The sequence below is a fragment of the Leucopleurus acutus genome, assembly GCF_964270905.1.
Source record: "Leucopleurus acutus genome assembly, chromosome: 13".
In the NCBI taxonomy this organism is placed as follows: Eukaryota; Metazoa; Chordata; class Mammalia; order Artiodactyla; family Delphinidae; genus Leucopleurus; species Leucopleurus acutus.
In genome coordinates, this window is record NC_139155.1 from 33,874,087 (window position 1) to 33,895,171 (window position 21,085).

At 39.5% G+C, this 21,085-nt stretch overlaps 1 long non-coding RNA gene across 1 annotated transcript in view; it reads left to right on the forward strand.

The window, feature by feature from the left end:
- The first annotated feature begins 6,796 nt into the window (after window positions 1–6,796).
- The window catches only part of LOC309970371, a 55,872-nt gene continuing 41,583 nt past the window's right edge, over window positions 6,797–21,085 (forward strand). Inside the window, exon 1 of the long non-coding RNA XR_014326683.1 lies at window positions 6,797–6,847. This is a non-coding gene — a long non-coding RNA (uncharacterized lncRNA). The remainder of the gene's footprint in view (window positions 6,848–21,085) is intronic.

The window sequence follows — 21,085 nt, forward strand, 5'->3', positions numbered from 1 at the left end:
TACTAGTTGTGTGAGTTGTGGGAAGTTAGTTACTTACTTTCCCTATAAGAGGCTTCAGTAAAGAGGGATAATAATATTTACTTCCTAGGATATGTGTGAGACTTAAATGACTTATGTGTGAAAAGCTTATAACTGTGCATGGCATGGAGTAAGTACCATGTAAATATTTATTATTATTATTGTTCTTCCAGACTCACTCTGTGATTGAGACAGAAACTATTCTTTGGATTCAATTACATCCAAAGAATAGTGGTTTTCAAACTAAATTTCTTAAAATCTTAAGAAGGTCTCTAAATGTTTAATGAAAATATATATTAAATTTATTTTAACTACTTTTTAAAACCTGTAACAAAATGAATATAAACTCAAACGTCCTACACGTTACATTTTATGTACTAGTACATTTATTATTTTAGCTGCCAGATTAACTTATTTTTTGTGTAGATCTTGAAATAAACTGTTCCCATTATCTTTTTATAATTAAAAATCATGTCTCAGGGTTACAAGGTAAATTATTAAAACCTATTATACTTTATATGAAACAGGATTTCTTTGACTGAATGCATTTGAAACAAATACAGAAAAGAAATTAGGTGAGGCTGAGGCTATTATGAGACTGCAAACATATTTCATATTTTTGTGTCATTAAAGTAGTTTTTCATTGTTTTCATTAATTGATTTATAAGTAAATATTATAAACTTATACTCATAAAATAATATAACATTAATATGCTACTTTATCTGCTTTTACTTTTTGGATTCAATATAAGACTGTGTTTGAGAGCTTCCCTGGTGGCGCAGTGGTTGGGAGTCCGCCTGCCGATGCAGGGGACACGGGTTCGTGCCCCGGTCCGGGAGGATCCCACATGCCGCGGAGCGGCTGGGCACGTGAGTCATGGCTGCTGAGCCTGTGCGTCCGGAGCCTGTGCTCCACAACGGGAGAGGCCACAACAGTGAGAGGCCCGTGTACCGCAAAAAAAAAAAAAAAAAAAAAAAGACTGTGTTTGAGCAAGAAGTTCCACTGCTAAAACAAGCAAAAAATATTTGAAGACATCAAGTTAAGTCATTGTTCTAGTCACCATCTTAGGGGACTGAAAACATTGATATATATGCCAAATTTATACTCAAAATGCAAGTTCCTAGTGAAATTCAGTTGCAAGGGATCCCTGTGAGATGTCTGATTTCTTTTTCTGGGAATTGTTTTTTTTCTTTTTCTTTTTTTTTTAACATCTTTATTGAGGTATAATTGCTTTACAATGGTGTGTTAGTTTCTGCTTTATAACATAGTGAATCAGTTATACATATACATATGTTCCCATATGTCTTCCCTCTTGCGTCTCCCTCCCTCCCACCCTCCCTATCCCACCCCTCCAGGCTGTCACAGAGCACCGAGCCAATATCCCTGTGCCATACGGCTGCTTCCCACTAGCTATCTACCTTACTACGTTTGGTAGTGTATATATGTCCATGACTCTCTCTCGCCCTGTCACAGCTCACCCTTCCCCCTCCCCATAACCTCAAGTCCGTTCTCCAGGAGGTCTGCATCTTTATTCCTGTCTTACCCCTAGGTTCTTCATGACATTTTTTTTTCTTAAATTCCATATATATGTGTTAGCATACGGTATTTGTCTTTTTCTTTCTGACTTACTTCACTCTGTATGACAGACTCTAGGTCTATCCACCTCATTACAAATAGCTCAATTTCATTTCTTTTTATGGCTGAGTAATATTCCATTGTATATATGTGCCATATCTTCTTTATCCATTCATCCTATGATGGACAATTAGGTTGTTTCCATCTCCGGGCTATTGTAAATAGAGCTGCAATGAACATTTTGGTACATGACTCTTTTTGAATTATGGTTTTTTCAGGGTATATGCCCAGTAGTGGGATTGCTGGGTAATATGGTAGTTCTACTTGTAGTTTTTTAAGGAACTTCCATACTGTTCTCCATAGTGGCTGAACCAATTCACATTCCCACCAGCAGTGCAAGAGTGTTCCCTTTTCTCCACACCCTCTCCAACATTTATTGTTTCTAGATTTTTTGATGATGGCCAATCTGACTGGTGTGAGATGATATCTCATTGTAGTTTTGATTTGCATTTCTCTAATGATTAATGATGTTGAGCATTCTTTCATGTGTTTGTTGGCAGTCTGTATATCTTCTTTGGAGAAATGTCTATTTAGGTCTTCTGCCCATTTTTGGATTGGGTTTTTGTTTTTTTGTTATTGAGCTGCATGAGCTGCTTGTAAATTTTGGAGATTAATCCTTTGTCGGTTGCTTCATTTGCAAATATCTTCTCCCATTCTGAGCGTTGTCTTTTGGTCTTGTTTATGGTTTCCTTTGCTGTGCAAAAGCTTTGAAATTTCATTAGGTCCCATTTGTTTATTTTTGTTTTTATTTCCATTACTCTAGGAGGTGGGTCAGAAAGGATCTTGCTGTGATTTATGCCATAGTGTGTTCTGCCTATTTTTTCCTCTAAGAGTTTGATAGTTTCTGGCCTTACATTTAGGTCTTTAATCCATTTTGAGCTTATTTTTGTGTATGGTGTTAGGGAGTGATCTAATCTCATACTTTTACATGTACCTGTCCAGTTTTCCCAGCACCACTTATTGAAGAGGCTGTTCTTTCTCCACTGTACATTCCTGCCACCTTTATCAAAGATAAGGTGTCCATATGTGCATGAGTTTATCTCTGGGCTTTCTATCCTGTTCCATTGATCTATGTTTCTGTTTTTGTGCCAGTACCATACTGTCTTGATTACTGTAGCTTTGTAGTATAGTCTGAAGTCAGGGAGCCCGATTCCTCCAGATCTGTTTTTCGTTTTCAAGATTGCTTTGGCTATTCGGGGTCTTTTGTGTTTCCATACAAATTGTGAAAATATTTGTTCTAGTTCTGTGAAAAATGCCAGTGGTAGTTTCATAGGGATTGCATTGAATCTATAGATTGCTTTGGGTAGTAGAGTCATTTTCACAATGTTGATTCTTCCAATCCAAGAACATGGTATATCTCTCCATCTATTTGTATCATCTTTAATTTCTTTCATCAGTGTCTTATAATTTTCTGCATACAGGTCTTTTGTCTCCTTAGGTAGGTTTATTCCTAGATATTTTATTCTTTTTGTTGCAATGGTAAATGGGAGTGTTTTCTTGATTTCACTTTCAGATTTTTCATCATTAGTATATAGGAATGCCAGAAATTTCTATGCATTAATTTTGTATCCTGCTACATTACCAAATTCATTGATTAGCTCTAGTAGTTTTCTGGTAGCATCTTTAGGATTCTCTATGTATAGTATCATGTCATCTGCAAACAGTGACAGATTTACTTCTTCTTTTCCGATTTAGATTCCTTTTATTTTCTTTTCTTCTCTGATTGCTGTGGCTAAAACTTCCAAAACTATGTTGAATAGGAGTGGTGAGAGTGGGCAACCTTGTCTTCTTCGTGATCTTAGTGGAAATGCTTTCAGTTTTTCACCATTGAGGATGATGTTTGCTGTAGGCTTGTCATATATGGCCTTTATTATGTTGAGGAAAGTTCCCTCTATGCCTACTTTCTGCAGGGTTTTTATCATAAATGGGTGTTGAATTTTGTCAAAAGCTTTCTCTGCATCTATTGAGATGATCATATAGTTTTTATCCTTCAATTTGTTAATATGGTTTATCACATTGATAGATTTGCGTATATTGAAGAATCCTTGCATTCCTGGAATAAACCCCACTTGATCATGGTGTATGATACTTTTAATGTGTTGTTGGATTCTGTTTGCTAGTATTTTGTTGAGGATTTTTGCATCTATGTTCATCAGTGATATTGGCGTGTAGTTTTCTTTCTTTGTGACATCCTTGTCTGGTTTTGGTATTAAGGTGATGGTGGCCTCGTAGAAGGAATTTGGGAGTGTTCCTCCCTCTTTTATATTTTGGAAGAGTTTGAGAAGGATAGGTGTTAGCTCTTCTCTAAATGTTTGATAGAATTCACCTGTGAAGCCATCTGGTCCTGGGCTTCTGTTTGTTGGAAGATTTTTAATCACAGTTTCAATTTCAGTGCTTGTGATTGGTCTGTTCATATTTTCTATTTCTTCCTGATTCAGTCTTGGCAGGTTGTGCATTTCTAAGAATTTGTCCATTTCTTCCAGATTGTCCATTTTATTGGCATAGAGTTGCTTGTAGTAATCTCTCATGATCTCTTTTATCTCTGCAGTGTCAGTTGTCACTTCTCCTTTTTCATTTCTAATTCTATTGATTTGAGTCTTCTCCCTTATTTTCTTGATGTGTCTGGCTAGTGGTTTACCTATTTTGTTTATCTTCTCAAAGAACCAGCTTTTAGTTATATTGATCTTTGTTATCATTTCCTTCATTTCTTTTTCATTTATTTCTGATCTGATTTTTATGATTTCTTTCCTTCTGCTAGCTTTGGGGGTTTTTTGTTCTTCTTTCTCTAATTGCTTGAGGTGCAAGGTTAGGTTGTTTATTCGAGATGTTTCCTGCTTCTTAAGGTGGGCTTGTATTGCTATAAACTTCCCCCTTAGAACTGCTTTTGCTGCATCCCATAGGTTTTGGGTCGTTGTGTCTCCATTGTCATTTGTTTCTAGGTATTTTTTGATTTCCTCTTTGAATTCTTCAGTGATCACTTCATTATTAAGTAGTGTATTGTTTAGCCTTCATGTATTTGTATTTTTTACAGATCTTTTCCTGTAATTGATATCTAGTCTTATGGCGTTGTGGTCAGAAAAGATACTTGATACAATTTCAATTTTCTTAAATTTACCAAGGCTTGATTTGTGACCCAAGATATGATCTATCCTGGAGAATGTTCCATGAGCACTTGAGAAAAATGTGTATTCTGTTGTTTTTGGATGGAGTGTCCTATAAATATCAATTAAGTCCATCTTGTTTAATGTATCATTTAAAGCTTGTGTTTCCTTATTTATTTTCATTTTGGATGATCTGTCCATGGGTGAAAGTGAGGTGTTTAAGTTCCCTAATATGAATGTGTTACTGTCAATTTCCCCTTTTATGGCTGTTAGTATTTGCCTTATGTATTGAGGTGCTCCTATGTTGGGTGCATAAATATTTACAATTGTTATATCTTCTTCTTGGATCAATCCCTTGATCATTATGTAGTGTCCTTCTTTGTCTCTTTTAATAGTCCTTATTTTAAAGTCTATTTTGTCTGATATGAGAATTGCTACTCCAGCTTTCTTTTGGTTTCCATTTGCATGGAATATCTTTTTCCATCCCCTTACTTTCAGTATGTATGTGTCTCTAGGTCTGAAGTGGGTCTCTTGTAGACGGTATATATAGGGTCTTGTTTTTGTATCCATTCAGCCAATCTGTGTCTTTTGGTGGGAGCATTTAGTCCATTTGCATTTAAGGTAATTATTGATATGTATATTCCTATTCCCATTTTCTAAATTGTTTTAGGTTCGTTATTATAGGTCTTTTTCTTCTCTTGTGTTTCTTGTCTAGAGAAGTTCCTTTAGCATTTGTTGTAAAGCTGGTTTGGTGGTGCTGAACTCTCTCAGCTTTTGCTTGTCTGTAAAGGTTTTAATTTCTCCATCAAATCTCAATGAGATCCTTGCTGGGTAGAGTAGTCTTGGCTGCAGGTTTTTCTCCTTCATCACTTTCAGTATGTCCTGCCACTCCCTTCTGGCTTGTAGGGTTTCTGCTGAGAGATCAGCTGTTAACCTTATGGGGATTCCCTTGTGTGTTATTTGTTGTTTTTCCCTTGCTGCTTTTAATATGCTTTCTTTGTATTTAATTTTTGAGAGTTTGATTAATATGTGTCTTGGCCTATTTCTCCTTGGATTTATCCTGTATGGGACTCTCTGTGCTTCCTGGACTTGATTAACTATTTCCTTTCCCATATTAGGGAAGTTTTCAACTAGAATCTCTTCAAATATTTTCTCAGTCCCTTTCTTTTTCTCTTCTTCTTCTGGAACCCCTATAATTCGAATGTTGGTGTATTTAATGTTGTCCCAGAGGTCTCTGAGACTGTCCTCAGTTCTTTCATTCTTTTTTCTTTATTCTGCTCTGCAGTAGTTATTTCCACTATTTTATCTTGCAGGTCACTCACCCGTTCTTCTGCCTCAGTTATTCTGCTATTGGTCCCATCTAGAGTACTTTTAATTTCATCGTTGTTATTTCATCTTTATTTCTTCTAGGTCCTTGTTAACTGTTTCTTGCATTTTGTCCATTCTATTTCCAAGATTTCGGATCATCCTTAGTATCATTATTCTGAATTCTTTTTCAGGTAGACTGCCTATTTCCTCTTCATTTGTTAGGTCTGGTACATTTTTATCTTGCTCCTTTATCTGCTGTGTGATTTTCTGTCTTCTCATTTTGCTTATCTTACTGTGTTTGGGGTCTCCTTTTTGCAGACTGCAGGTTCGCAGTTCCCGCTGTTTTTGATGTCTGTCTCCAGTGGCTAACGTTGGTTCAGTGGGTTGTGTAGGCTTCCTGGTGTAGGGGACTAGTGCCTGTGTTGTGGTGGATGAGGCTGGATCTTGTCTCTCTAGTGGGCAGGTTCACATCTGGTGGTGTGTTTTGGGGTGTCTGTGGCCTTATGATTTTAGGCAGCCTCTCTGCTAATGGGTGGGGTTGTGTTCCTGTTTTGCTAGTTGTTTGGCATAGGTTGTCCAGCACTATGGCTTGCTGGTCGTTGAGTGAAGCTGAGTGCTGGTGTTAAGATGGAGGTCTCTGGGAGATTTTTGCCATGGAGCTGGGAGGTCTCTTGTTGACCAGTGTCATGAAGTTGGCTCTCCTACCTCAGAGGCAGAGCCCTAACTCCTGGCTGGAGCACCAAGAGCCTTTCATCCACATGGCTCAGAATAAAAGGGAGAAAAAGTAGAGCGAATTAGTAGAAGTATGAGGAAAGAAAGAAGGAAAGGAGGGAAGGAAGGAAGGAAGGAAGAAAGAAAGAAGCAAAGAAGGAAAGAAGGCAAGAAGGAAAGAAAGGAGGGAGGGAGGGAGGGAGGAAGGAAGGAAGGAGGGAAAGAGGGAAAAAAGACAGAAAGAAAGAAGACACAGTAAGAATAAAATAAAGTATAATAAAGTTATTGAATTAAAAAATACTTTTTTAGAAAAAAAAAAGGGACGGATAGAACCTTAGGACAAATGTTGGAAGCAAAGCTATACAGACAAAATCTTACACAGAAGCATACACATACACCCTCCCTAAAAGAGGTAAAGGGGGAAAAATCATAAATCTTGCTCTCAGAGACCACCTCCTCAATTTGGGATGATTCGTTGTCTAAAGGAGGGAAGGAAGGAAGGAAAGAAAGAAAGAAAGAAAGGAAGAATGAAGGTAAAGTATAACGTTATTAAAATTAAAATTAACTATTAAGAAAAAAAATTTAAAAAAAAACCATGGACGGATAGAACCCTAGGACAAATGGTGGAAGCAAGACTATACAGACAAGATCTCACACAGAAGCATACACATACACATTCACAAAAAGAGGAAAGGGGAAAAAATCATAGATCTTGCTCCTAAAGTCCACTTCCTTAATTTGGGATGATTGGTTGTCTATTCAGGTATTCCACAGATACAGGGTATATCAAGTTGATTGTGGAGCTTTAATCCGCTGCTTCTGAGGCTGCTGGGAGAGATTTCCCTTTCTCTTCTTTGTTCTCACAGCTCCCAGGGGCTCAGCTTTGGATGTGGCCCTGCCTCTGCGTGTAGGTCGCTGGAGGGCATCTCTTTTTTGGTCAGACAGGACGGGGTTAAAGGAGCCGCTGATTCGGGGGCTCTGGCGCACTCAGGCCGGGGGGGAGGGAGGGGCACGGAGTGCGGGGCGGGCCTGTGGCGGCAGAGGCCGGCGTGACTTTGCACCAGCCTGAGGCCTGCCGTGCGTTCTCCCGGGGAAGTTGTCCCTGGATCCTGGGAACCTGGCAGTGGCGGGCTGCACAGGCTCCGCGGAAGAGGGGTGTGGAGGGTGACCTGTGCTCGCACACAGGCCCCTTGGTGGCGGCAGCAGCAGCCTTAACGTCTCCCGCCCGTCTCTGGGGTCCGCGCTTTTAGCCACGGCTCGTGCCCGTCTCTGGAGTTCCTTTAAGCTGCATTCGTAAACCCCTCTCCTCGCGCACCAGGAAACAAAGAGGGAAGAAAAAGTCTCCTGCCTCTTTGGCAGGTGCAGACTTTTCCCCGGCTAGCCGTGGTGCACTAACCCCCTGCAGGCTGTGTTCACGCAGCCAACCCCAGTCCTCTCCCTGCACTCCGTCGGAAACCGAAACCCGAGCCTCAGCTCGCAGCCCCGCCCGCCCCGGCGGGTGAGCAGACAAGCCTCTCGGGCTGGTGAGTGCCGGTCGGCACTAACCCTCTGTGCGGGAATCTCCCCGCTTTGCCCGCCGCACCCGTTGCTGTGCACTCCTCCGCGGCTCCCAAGCTCCCGCCTCCGCCTCCCGCAGTCTCTGCCCGCGAAGGGGCTTCCTAGTGTGTGGAAACTTTTCCTCCTTCACAGCTCCCTCCCACTGGTGCAGGTGTCGCCCCTATTCTTTTGTCTCTTATTTTTATTTTTTTTTTTTCTTTTGCCCTACACAGGTACGTGGGGAGTTTCTTGCCTTTTGGGAGGTCTGAGGTCTTCTGCCAGCCTTCAGTAGGTGTTCTGTAGGAGTTGTTCCACGTGTAGATGTATTTCTGGTGTATCTTTCTGTAGCTTGGACTTTTCCTGGGCTAAATCCAAGGTACTAGCGGGGCTGTGTTCCTTTCTGGAGATTCTAGGGGAGAGACCTTTTAGGGTTGGTGGAGTTCTCACCTCACATCACTCTGATCTTGGGAATTGGTTTTTAATTCAAATTTGAATCTTTGTAGCAGGTGGAAAGAATTTACTGGATGAGAAGAATAAACATTACTTGATAGTAGCCTACATATGCAAGAGATTAAACAGTATGGCTTCCATTTACCATGACAACTTGGAATGTGCATGAACAGCCTGAAATACTTGAGCAAGAGCTTGCACTCTTGGTGGAGGTCGTGTTCTCCATATGATCCTGTTGAGTTTTCTAAGTAGGGGCATACCAGAAACTGTCTAGCACAGTGGTGAGGAGGGCTGGTTCTGCTATTCACTAGTCTCGTGACCTTAGCAAACTATTTTCAGTCTTTGACCCTTAATCTTTTCATCTGCAAAATGGGGACAATAATATTGTGTTGGCCAAAATTTTCCTTTGGTTTTTAAATAAAAATATATGACACATTTTTTTGATTTTCACAAAGAACTTTATTGAACAACTTATTCAGTGTTTTGTTCTACTACATTCTGCCATTTTTCAGGCAACTTCATAATTCCTTCTTCCCAAAACATTGTATCATTTTGAGCAAAGAACTCTTCCAGGTGCCTTTTACAGTCCTCCAGGGAATTGAATTTTTTTTTCGATTTAGAGAATTTTGTAAAGACCTAAATAAATGGAAATCCAAAAGTGCAATGTCTGGTGAATACGGCAGATGAATCAGAACTTCCCAGCCAAGCTGTAACAGTTTTTGCATAGTCATCAAAGAAACATGTGGTCTTGTGTTATCCTGATGGAAGTTTATGCATTTTCTGTTGACTAATTCTGGACTCTTTTCATGAGTGCTGCTTTCAGTTAGTCTAATTGGGAGCAGTACTTGTTGTAATTAATAGTTTCTTTTTCCAGAAGGAGCTCATCATAGAGGACTCCCTTCCAATCCCCTCATATACACAACATCACCTTCTTTGGATGAAGACTAGCCTTTGGTATTGTTGGTGGTGGTTCATTTCCCTTGCCCCACAATCTCTTCCATTCCACGTTATTGTACAGTATCCACTTTTCATCACCCTTCACAATTTGTTTTAAAAATGGAATGTTTTTGTTATGTTTAAGTAGAGAATCACATGGAGAAATACAGTCAGGAAGGTTTTTTTTTTTTGCTTAACTTATGTGAAACCCAAACATCAAAGTGATTAACATAACCAAGCTGTTGCAAATGATTTTCAACGCTTGATTTGGATATTTTGAGTATGTCAGTTTATCTCTCACGTGGTATAACATTGATTGTTCTCAATTAATTTCTCTATTTGATCGTTATCAACTGCAACTGGTCTACCCGACCGTGGAGCATCGTCCAGCTAGCGAACTCCAGCACGGAACTTCGCAAACCACTTTTGACACGTTCAGTCACAGCACCTTCTTCATACACTGCCCAAATCTTTCTTTTGTGTTTCAGTTGCTTTTTACCTTTCTTGAAATAATAAAGCATAATATGCCAAAAATGTTGCTTTTTTCCTTCCATCTTCAATATTAAAATGGTTACCCCAAAATTTACCAATTTGGATAAGTTTTTTTTTTTTGTTTTAATGCACGCTAATATGACAGCTGTCACAATACAATCTAACAAAATTGTTTCAAATGAAGTTAAAGACAGCAAGTGCCAGCTTATGGAAAAAAACGAACGAACCTTCTGGCCAACCCAGTAATAGCTACAGCATGTTGTTGTTCAGTGCATTAAATGAAATAATCTGTGTAAATGATTTAGCCCAGGGCATGGTACATAAGTGCTCAATCAGTGTTGTTTAGGATTATTACCATATGCACCACTAAGTGGCTACTGAGCACTTAATTTGTGTCTGAATTTGAATCCTGGCCCAGGCACTTCAATATCTAAAAGATCTTGGGAAAGGTGCTTGTCCTCTCTAAGCCTCTGTACCTATATCACAAGGTTATTGTCAGTATAAAGTGAATTAATACATATAAGGAATCTAGAATAGTGTTTGGCCCCTAATAAACACTCAAAAATTTTTAGTTATCATCATCATCTTCTTCTTCATCATCAAAGTCCTCTGTCATCAAGGATCATTATCTGGTCCCTGCTCTTCACTACATACCCATTATTCCTTTGATCTTGTTAAATGGCAACAATAACCTATATCTAACTAAATGACTAGGCTTTTATTTTTTTAAGTTCAACTGCCATAATAGCTATAACCACACATTAAACAATTTTTAAAAGATAATGTCAATATGGTACAATGCTCTTACCGAATAACATTTATTTCTTTTAAATATAGAAATGTCTTTCTGCCATTCTACTTGATCATATAATATGATATACAATTTAATTTTTCATTACAGAAAATTTCAAACATATACAAAAGTAGTGAGAGCAGGATAATGCACCCCATGTACACATCACTCAGCTTCAACAATTATTAACACATGGCCAGTCTTTGTCATCTTTACACCTACTCATCCCTCACTTTTGGATTATTTTGGAGTGTAAGATAGAATTATTATCAAAAACACTATTATTTTTAGTGCAAAAATAAACCTCAGCTTTAGACCTTATCATAAATATTATGAATTTCTAATGTGTGAATCTTAGTCTTTGAGGTTTCACTGGCAAGGGAATAATTCTTACGATGGAGAATTTTGTTGTTGTTGGATAGTAAACCACTTTTCCTAAGGCCCCATGACTGTTTTACTGCTGCTTCCTATAGATGCTTCCAGGTGTTTGGGGGTTGGGGGGACATCTCTTATAGCTTCCAAGAAACCCAGTTAGAACCCACTGTGCAACTTACAAAGGATGATTCACCTGATCAGGAGAATACCTGATCAGGAGCCACCTGATCAGGAGAATATCCCAGACTCACCGTCTTGGGAAAATGCAAAGGGCAGCTCTTGCAGAAAGTCTGGCTAAGCATAGAAATTTGATTTTTATGGCCACCTACCTCCACCATCTCATGAGTGGTTATCACACAGGTTCATCTTTGATCAGTGGGGTAAAGTTGGAGGTGTGGAGGAGTGGAGACAATCATGGTTGTGCACAGTTAGCATGTTCTCTGCTTCTGGCCCTGGATTTATTAGGATGGAATTTCACAGATTTTTCCAGAAATATCCTGCCCAAGGCTTTCTCCCACTGCTTCCTGGCCTTTCTCTTATTTCTCTGGTTCCCAAATCATGTGCTCTATATCCAAGTATAGGGATTGAACCTGTAGACATTTTTAGAAAAGGGTCTAATTATCCTGTCCCCACTTTTTCTCTTCATTTATTCAGAAGCAACCCACTAAGACCTTAATTTTGAATTCAAGTCAGTTACATCAGAGGGGAAGGGGAGTGGGTTCTGGGCACAGGGAACATTCTGAATAAAGCAGAGACATGAAACTGGGCAGATTTAATTTGAAAAGCTAAAGGAATTTCAGAAGGTAAGGGTTTCACACAGGGGTGATGTGTGACAAAGGTCTAGTGCTAGTCTAAGGAGATTCGCTGGAGACAAATTTTACAGGACCTCATAAACTTTATAGAGATTCTGTACTTTTTTCTAAGGACAACAGGAAACTCCCAATTTCCTCCATAAACATTACAGTGAAATGTGAGAAAGAATAGTCTTATGGAGTTGCTTGATAATTTTGCTTTTTGAGAAAGGCAGCTCAAAAAATTGAAATAGAATTTGGACCCATTTGTATTAATATCCTTCCCCTCCTCCCTCTCTTTCTTCCTTCTCTTCCCTCCCCCTTCCTTCCTTCTTTCCACTTCCTCTCATCCTTCCTGCCTCCTTCCTCCCCTTTCCTTCCCCCTCTGGCTCTCCCTTTCTCTCTTCTTTCTCCCCTTCTTTCTCCCTATCTCACCACACCTTCTTTCCTTTCATTGTTTTCCACTGACAGCTACTAAACAAGCAACCTCTCCTGCCTCCTTGGGGAATGTGTACAGCTGCTCTCTGCTGTCCTGAGGCCTCAGTATCCATTCATCCTTCCCTGCTGAAGGAAGTTGCATTTTTATTGGCCCTGCAATTCTTGGCAAAGAAGCCAATAAAATGGAGATAACAATTCCCAAATCCTAGTCTGCAGGAAAGCTTTGCCTTGTCAATGAGAGATTAAAAAATAATGGCTAGGGCTTTGGTAACACTGGCTGCAGCCAACTTTAAAAAGTCCATATCAGACCATTGGGGCTTTTCTTCTTTATTTTTAAGGTTTTTTTTTTTTTTTTTTTTTTTGAGGGAGGAGTTTTTTTTTAATGACTCTAATCCTCCATAAGGCCTTGGATTTCCCTGATTAAATTTTATGGTTTGGAAATGAAAGGAGAAAAGTAGGCACATGGTTGTTGACTCCTGAATTTAATCATCAAAGAGTCCCCTTTGCGGTCATCAGATTACAATTAGATTGCACTTTGTCAAAAGCAAATAGAATGGTTATATCCTAGAGTTCAAAACCTGTGAGAGATTTCTGTTCCCCAATTCCCTTCCAGGGGCTTGAGAGAGGACCCTGCACTACTGGCCACTTTTCCCACTGTGAATTTAAAAGTCTCCAGAGCACCAGGTCTTTGGATTAGCATTTTCTGCTCAACTGCTTACTCCCTGGATGGGTGAATGCCATCTCCTCTTAAAAGTGTCCTGTCTCTCACTATTATGCAAGTGGTTACAGACTCTGAAAAGAGACAGTTTTTTTTTTTAATTGAGTATGGTTGATTTATAATAGTGTATTAGTTTCAGGTGTACAGCAATAATAATTCAGTTTTGGGTTTTTTTTTTGCAGGTTATATTCCATTATAGGTTATTACAAGATATTGGGTATAATTCCCTGGTTAATCAGTAAATCCTTGTTGCTTATCTATTTTATGTATAGTAGTTTGTATCTGTTAACCCCATACCTCTGATTTGTTTCTCCTGTCTTCTTTGTCCCCTTTGGCAATCATTATATGTGGGATCTAAAAAATAATACAAATGAATATATACAAAACAAAAACAGACTCAAAGACATAGAAAACAAACATATTGCTTTCTTTAATGACTATAAATGAATCCTGCTGACAAGATATCAGGAGGAAATAAGAATAGGTGAAGTAGAGGCTTCCCTGGTGGTGCAGTGGTTGAGAGTTCGCCTGCCGATGCAGGGGACACGGGTTCGTGCCCCGGTCCGGGAAGATCCCATGTGCCGCGGAGTGGCTGGGCCCATGAGCCATGGCCGCTGAGCCTGCGCATCCGGAGCCTGTGCTCTGCAACGGGAGAGGCCACAACAGTGAGAGGCCTGTGTACCGCAAAAGAAAAAAAAAAAAAAGAATAGGTGAAGTAAAAATATATTTTTTATTTGTGGATGGGGATTTTAAAGTTTATTTCTTTACATTGGTCAAAAATCCTGATACACAATATCTTATCTCCTTTCAAGTCCCAGATCCCTCTCCTCTAGGAATTCAGAATTCTAACACCCAACACCCTCTCTTTCCTCTCAAGCACACAGACAGGCCACATAAGAAACAGGGATGAGTAAGGAAGCTGGGATTAGGCAGCTCGAGTGAGCAGTGGGAAATAAAGACCACAGGATATGCTTGGCTAATGAGATGCCACCACCAGTCAGCTCCACCATGACCAGGCAAGAAGGAAGACCCCAGTGTGAGGCCAGAGCTTCCAATGCTTTCAAGAGAAGCTAAAAATCTTGATTACTAGTACACAAAATCTCTCACTGTTTCAATAGGGGCTCTTTTTTTTTCAGCACCATGCAGGCCAAACAAAACCTACTTGTGGGTGAGATCTATGGGCTACCATTTTGTGACCTTTGATCTGGAGTAAGCTTTATTTACAACGATTCATTTGTCACAAAGTTGTCTATATTTTTATTTAAATATTTCATATATTCAAATGTCCTCTCTCATTTATAAGATCCTTTAAGGTAGGAAATATGTTTTTCCTCTTATACTTCGCAGAATATCTTTTGTAGGATTGGATCCAGAATTGATTCTCTGCTAAAACAAAACAAAACAATAAAAACCACAGCAAATTGTGTGATTAGAAGCCTGGAGTACACTATTAAGTGATCTTTATGTGGTACACCGAAGGACAGAGGGGTGGTAAGAATATGATTTTCTATATCCTCTGGTGTTCTCTTCATCTGTGAACTTTGGAAATCTAGTCCATAATTATTAGTTTCGAATTCTCCTTTAAGAGACATTCCCTGTAAGTAAAAGTTCTGATTTCCTGGCTTGTGGATCTTCAGGCTACTACAGTACATCTTCCACTGCTGTTCCATATAGCAGTACTTTCCTAGAGCAGTAGGCACTGGAATCACCTAGAAACTTATGCCACATGCCCAGGTTCATCTTGACAGGCCTAGAATGGAGCACAGGGAGCTATATCTTGAAAAAACTCCCCAAGTGATTTTGCTGCACCCCTGGGGAGGAGGCCAGCTTCCAGTGTCTAAACCATAGCTTCATGCTTTCTTGGGAAGAGGCATTGTGGGTTTTGGGCTTCTGACAATCAGAAATGAACTACCTAAAGGATGTGGTCTCCTTAGTTCTCCCAAATGGGTAACATACAAGATGAAATTCCTAAGTGGCTTTAGCTCCTCCTATTTCCTGCTTCCACCCCAACACTTAAGCCCTGTTATACACATTTGTCTGCAATAGCACAGAGCCCAATAATTCAAATGACAAACAAGATGATGTGGGCTGCTTGTGTGTGTATGTGTGTACCTTGAATTTTTTTCTGGGTCTCAGTTACCTAAAACAGTCATCTGAATATTAACAAATATATATATTTAAAAATTTTCACTGGGAAGTTAGAATTCACTTTCCTACCCAACTGCCTGAGGCCAGTTTATTGTCTCCAGGCCCAGTCGTGTTCGCACGCCAGGTGGCATTAATTTCTGTCTCCTTTGATCTTCTACAGTTCACATGGTTTGCTTTATATCATCAGTTATGCCAACTACTTTGCAAGTCACCTGGGGCACATGGAATGTCTTATCAATCACTGCTCTTCCTTGCTTTCTCTCTTTCTCAATATGTCTGTGCCCAACAAAGTACTCTGCACTATGCAGATGCTCATTAAATACCTGTTTGTTTGGTGGATGTTTGCATGTGATTGTTGTTGTCCCTTCCAAACATGTAGAGATAACCCATGGTTTCTCACAGGTGCTCAATAAGTACTGTGAATAGACACCCTCAGGCCATTGGGAAATGTAGAGGGGTAGAATTTAAGGTATCCTTTATTCAGAGCTGTGGGATAAATGATACCACGATCACATGGTGGGTCAGCAGCCTCACAGCTATTGGAACTAACACCTCCGCATTTCATGTTCCCAAGTTCTTTCCCTACAGCTGGGGATAAAAGCATTGGCTCCAATGTCAGGTGGCTCCAACCTCTTCTTACCTCGAACAAATCACATATCCTCTCTGTGCCTCAGTTCCCTTTTCTATAAAGTAAATTGAAGTTTCTTATAGAATTTCATGGGAGATCAAATGAGTGGATGCATATTAAGTATGTGGCATAGGACCTGGCATTTAGTAAGCACCTCGCCAGTACTGTTATTAAGTACCAGATTTTACCAGGCTCTGTGTTAGCCTAATCCCAGCCCCTGAAATTTCCCCTTTCCTTTATTATTATCTCTATTCCACCTTGCACTTAATTTAAATGCAATACTTTGCTTTTCTTGCCAGTTCCAAAGCCCAAAATGGTGTGTTCCGCATGATATAACTGATTATTTCAGAGAGGGAGCCTGACTTCAGGGATCAGAAAGACCCACCAGGATTAGGTACCCTGAGTTAAGTGGCTGATAGTCAGAGGGAAAGATTCAGGGAAGGAATGCCCTTGCTAAAACATCAGACCAAGGGAATGAAACATCAGAGCTGACAAAACCACTGGTCAAGTTTTGGGGTCAGGTCAAACTGAAGGGAAGCACCTCAAGCCATGTCACAGGTTTGGATCCCAGATGGAGTTGCTCTGTGGACCTGGCAGCCTGAATCTAATCCCTGTGGTCACTCTATAGTTGGACAACACCTGGAGAGTCTCAGGGATCAGATGCAAGGTTTGCTGCCTGGTTCCACCCAGCCTGGTCAACTGGTCCCAGAGAAACCTTTCTGTATCATGGAGACTATTCAGTGACTGATAACTGGTCAGACAATGGCCTCAAAAGTTAAACATTTACATTCCATGAAAATAAAATTGAACTATCTCCCTTGACATAAAAGACTCTGCAAGATAGGCCTTACTCATCTCATGTCACGCTACTTCTTCAGAGACTGTACTCTGGTAGAATGAATAACTGCTCGGTCTGGAGCATGCCAGCCTCATGAGCCTTGACACGGGCTTCTCTCTGCTGGAGCTCACCTCTCCCTCTTACCACATCTTTGGTCTCTGTTAAAACCTCTAAAGTAAGTAAAACCCTTCACCTGTCTCTGCCAAATCATTCTATTTCAACACCTTCCTTTTAGCCATTAAGCAAATTCTATCCCAGTTTGTAAATACATGTATATATATATATATATATATATATTATTTATCTCTTCACATTTTTTTCTGTTACCACACTGGAATAGAAACCCTATAACCAAAACTGCAGGATCGGCTTTATTCACCATTGTATCCCCAGAGTATAGCCTGGCTCTTAGTGCTCAATTTTAATGATGAGTGAATAATTTGCTTTTTTTAATATCAAGAACTTGGAACTATAGGCACTGTATCAGCTGGGAAGGTACAAAGGCATCATTCTGCTCTCAAATCTTAACTGCTTCACTTATGCTTCTTGTTTGCCTGATTACGATGCACAAGGTCAGTTAGCTGAGGATGTTGCTTTGTTTAAGGGAACACATCCAATCAAGGCAGAATGCAAAGGGTATTTCTCTTAAAAAAGAAAAAATCCAGTCTAAGAATAAGATAAATATTTTTGAGGAAATGGCAGCAAATTATCTAGATTTTCAACTTGAACTCCCTAGTTCCCTGAAGATCTTTTCCCCTTAGCTAATGGATTAACTTTAATAGCCCACCATAAAGCAATAGCAGCAAACTTCTTCGGTGGTAAATGTCCAACCTTCTTTTCTAAAGACACCGGGGGAAGGAAATCGTGCTCTGAAATGGAGCCAGCAGTTACACTTGCTGGGCTAAGAGTTACAAGGGCCATCTAGCCTCCTGCTTCAGGGCAGAAGTTGGTTACCAGCTGGGCTCAGAAGAGATTGCTCCAAGCCCCCTGCCCTGACATTGCACAATTAGGTTCATTTCAGTAAGGACTTCTGCCTTTTTTTTCATACCATTCCACACTGGCTACTACTCTCAGAGGCCAGATTCTGGGCTGGATGGACCATTGTTCTGTCTCCACTGGGGCAATCCCTGTGCTTTGATGGCCTTAAACAAACTTGCTGGGAGATAAATGGGATTCTAAGAGGATTTTGAGATAAATTCTCACAGTTATGAAGATAAAAAACATTTGACTCCAGTTTTGATATAAGCAGTGGTCCCAAATATTTAAAGTAATTTGCTTCATTTATTTTCTCAAATATCTCTGTACATGATAACAAATGCAGTTTGCTCTGCTTGGAGCAATTTCTCCAGTTGGTCCTCAGAGGTTCTTCACTAGGGCTTCCGTAAGCTGATTCATCTGTACAAGTGAACATAGGTGTATTTTCTTCTTTTGGATGCTTATTCAATCCATGACTGTTTTCCCTCCTCCAATCTGTACTGTGAATTTAAGTTAAAATATCCCTATCAACACATGGTTTTCAGCATGTGCTATTTAATATGAAAACCAGCATGGAAAACCAGCTTTTTGCTAAGTGAATTTTGTTAGGTACTTGAGGCCTAAGTGACACCAGAATTTTAAGACAAACCGTAAAAGGTAATTGATTCTGGTTAACTTTGCTTTGAGATCCTAGGTTAATTAATTCACTCCCCAAATGGGTTGGTACATATCGTGTGCTGGTGCTGTCAGTGTCTGCTCTCACTGAGATGAGATGGCATTCTAATATCAGAAGACTGTCACCCACTCCTAGGGCTACACCCAAGACAAATGAAAACATACATCCACACAAAAGTGTTTACACAAATGTTCATGAGAGCATTATGAGGAATAGCCCCTTTTCCCCAAAAATAGAAAACAACCCATACACCTATCCACTGATGGATAAACAAAATGTGATATATCCATACAATGGGGTATTATTTAGCAAAGAAAAGGAACTAAGTACAATTGACCCTTGAACAACATGGGTTTGAAACCTGTGGGTCTACTTACATGTGTAATTTTTTTTAATAGTAAATACCACAGTATTACACAATTTGCATTTGGTTGAATCCATGAATGCAGGACCAAGGATATTGAGAACTCGCATACATGGAGAGTTAACTATAAGTTACATGCAGATTTTTGACTGTTCTAATAGTTGGCAATCCTAACCCCCACGTTCTTCAGCGTCAACTTTACTGATATATGCTAAAGGATGTTGAATTTTGAAAAGATTATGCTAAGTGAAAGAAGTTGAATGCAAAAACACATGTATGATTCTATTTATATGAAATGTCAAGAGTGGTCAAATCTACAAATCTGTGGTAGGGACAGAAAGTAGGTTAGTGGTTGCCAGGGGCTGTGAGAAAAAGAAATGTGTAATGACCGCTAAGGGGTATAGGGCTTCTTTTGGTGTGGGGTAAATGTTCTGAAATTAGATAGTGGTGATACTTGCATAACTTTGTGAATATACTAAAAACCACTGAACTGTACACTTTAAAAGTGTGAATTTTATGGTATGTGAATTATATCTCAATAAAACTGTTGTAAACAGTAAGATACTCAGTAAGCAAGGAAATAGATAGCAGAAACATTAGGTAGTGAAATAAGCTCCATGTAACCAGATGGAAAATGACCTGGAAGGAGATGCTGTTTTGGATCAGGGGGTCAGGAAGGACATCTCTGAGATGACATTGATTTGAGAACTCAACGGGGAAAAGGGTCCTGTTATGTGAAGCTTCTCGAGGAGGTGCATCACAGGAAGAAGAAACATAATTAGTGTATTTAAAGCCTGCAAAAAGGCCAGTGTACCTGGAGCAGAGTGAGAAGTGGTGAGAGAATGATTCAAAATCAATTCAGAGATGTAGGCAGAGGCTAGATCTGGCAGAGCCTGTAGAATATGGCCTGCTTTAACGGGAAACCACTGGTGAATTTTAAGCAGTGGTGAGACATAATCTTATTTACATTTTTAAATAGACAACCATTTGTGCTGTGTGGAACATGGATTAGAAAGGCAGAGAGTGGCTAGGAGTTCTTGCAGTATTCCACATCAGAGATGAGGTGGCTTAGACCAAGATGAGAGCAGATAAATCAGGCAGGCCGATCTAGAAATGTTCAGAGGTATAGCTGATGGGACTGAAATAGATTCATGATTCAAAAAGATTTTATTGGCTGTAATAGAAAGCTAAACATACATTCACAAAGACAAGCACATGATTTTCAGAGCAGCACTGTTACTAATAGCACCAAAAGAGAAACTACCCAAATGTTCACTAACAATAGCACAGCTAAGTACATTGTGGGGTATTCACACAGCAGAATACTATACTAGCAACGAGAATGAACAACTGTTAAGGGAAAGAAACAAGACACCAGACTCCATTTAATATTATCTCATGTATACAAAACTGGAAAACTGGTTCAATCTACAGTGTTTGAAGTCTGAATAGTGGTTACTCATGCTGGGGTGGTGACAGGAAGAGGGCCCAGAGGCGAGCTTCTGGAGGTGTTGGTAGTGTCCTTTTTTGGGGTTTTTTTTTTTTTTTTTTGAGTGCTAGTTACATGGGTTGCTCTGTTTTTGAAAATTCATCAAGCTGGAGACTTGATTTTTCACTTCTGTGTATGTATATTCTACATCAATATAAAGTTAAATAATGAGCCCAAATTGACATGTACATATTTATGAGGGATTTTGATATTTCTGATTCTAGACTCAAAAAGTACCTGGAGTTAAAATGACTTGAATCTATAGCATGTAGACAATATTTGAGAGTTCTTATCTTGGTATGATAATATGACATGGCTACCAATACTATCCTGAATGTAGTTTTGGCTCCATTAATAATGGAGTGCTATGCCTTCTGGGCATTGTTCCTACATTTCCTCAGCCATCATGACCATCTTCCTTGGTGCATACATTTCTAGGCTTAGGGACCTTCTTGTGGATATTTTATAAAGGACTCTTGATTTGGGAATGAGGCTAATAGTTTAATACTTTAATTTATTAATCTATTTATTCATTTGTTTATTTCTTTTATTCCATTTAATAAATTATTACTAATTAATGAGTATCTACAATATGCAGATACTGTGTTGGTGCTATGGAGACAAAGGTAATGAAGACATTGTCCCAAATCTCAAGACAATCCTA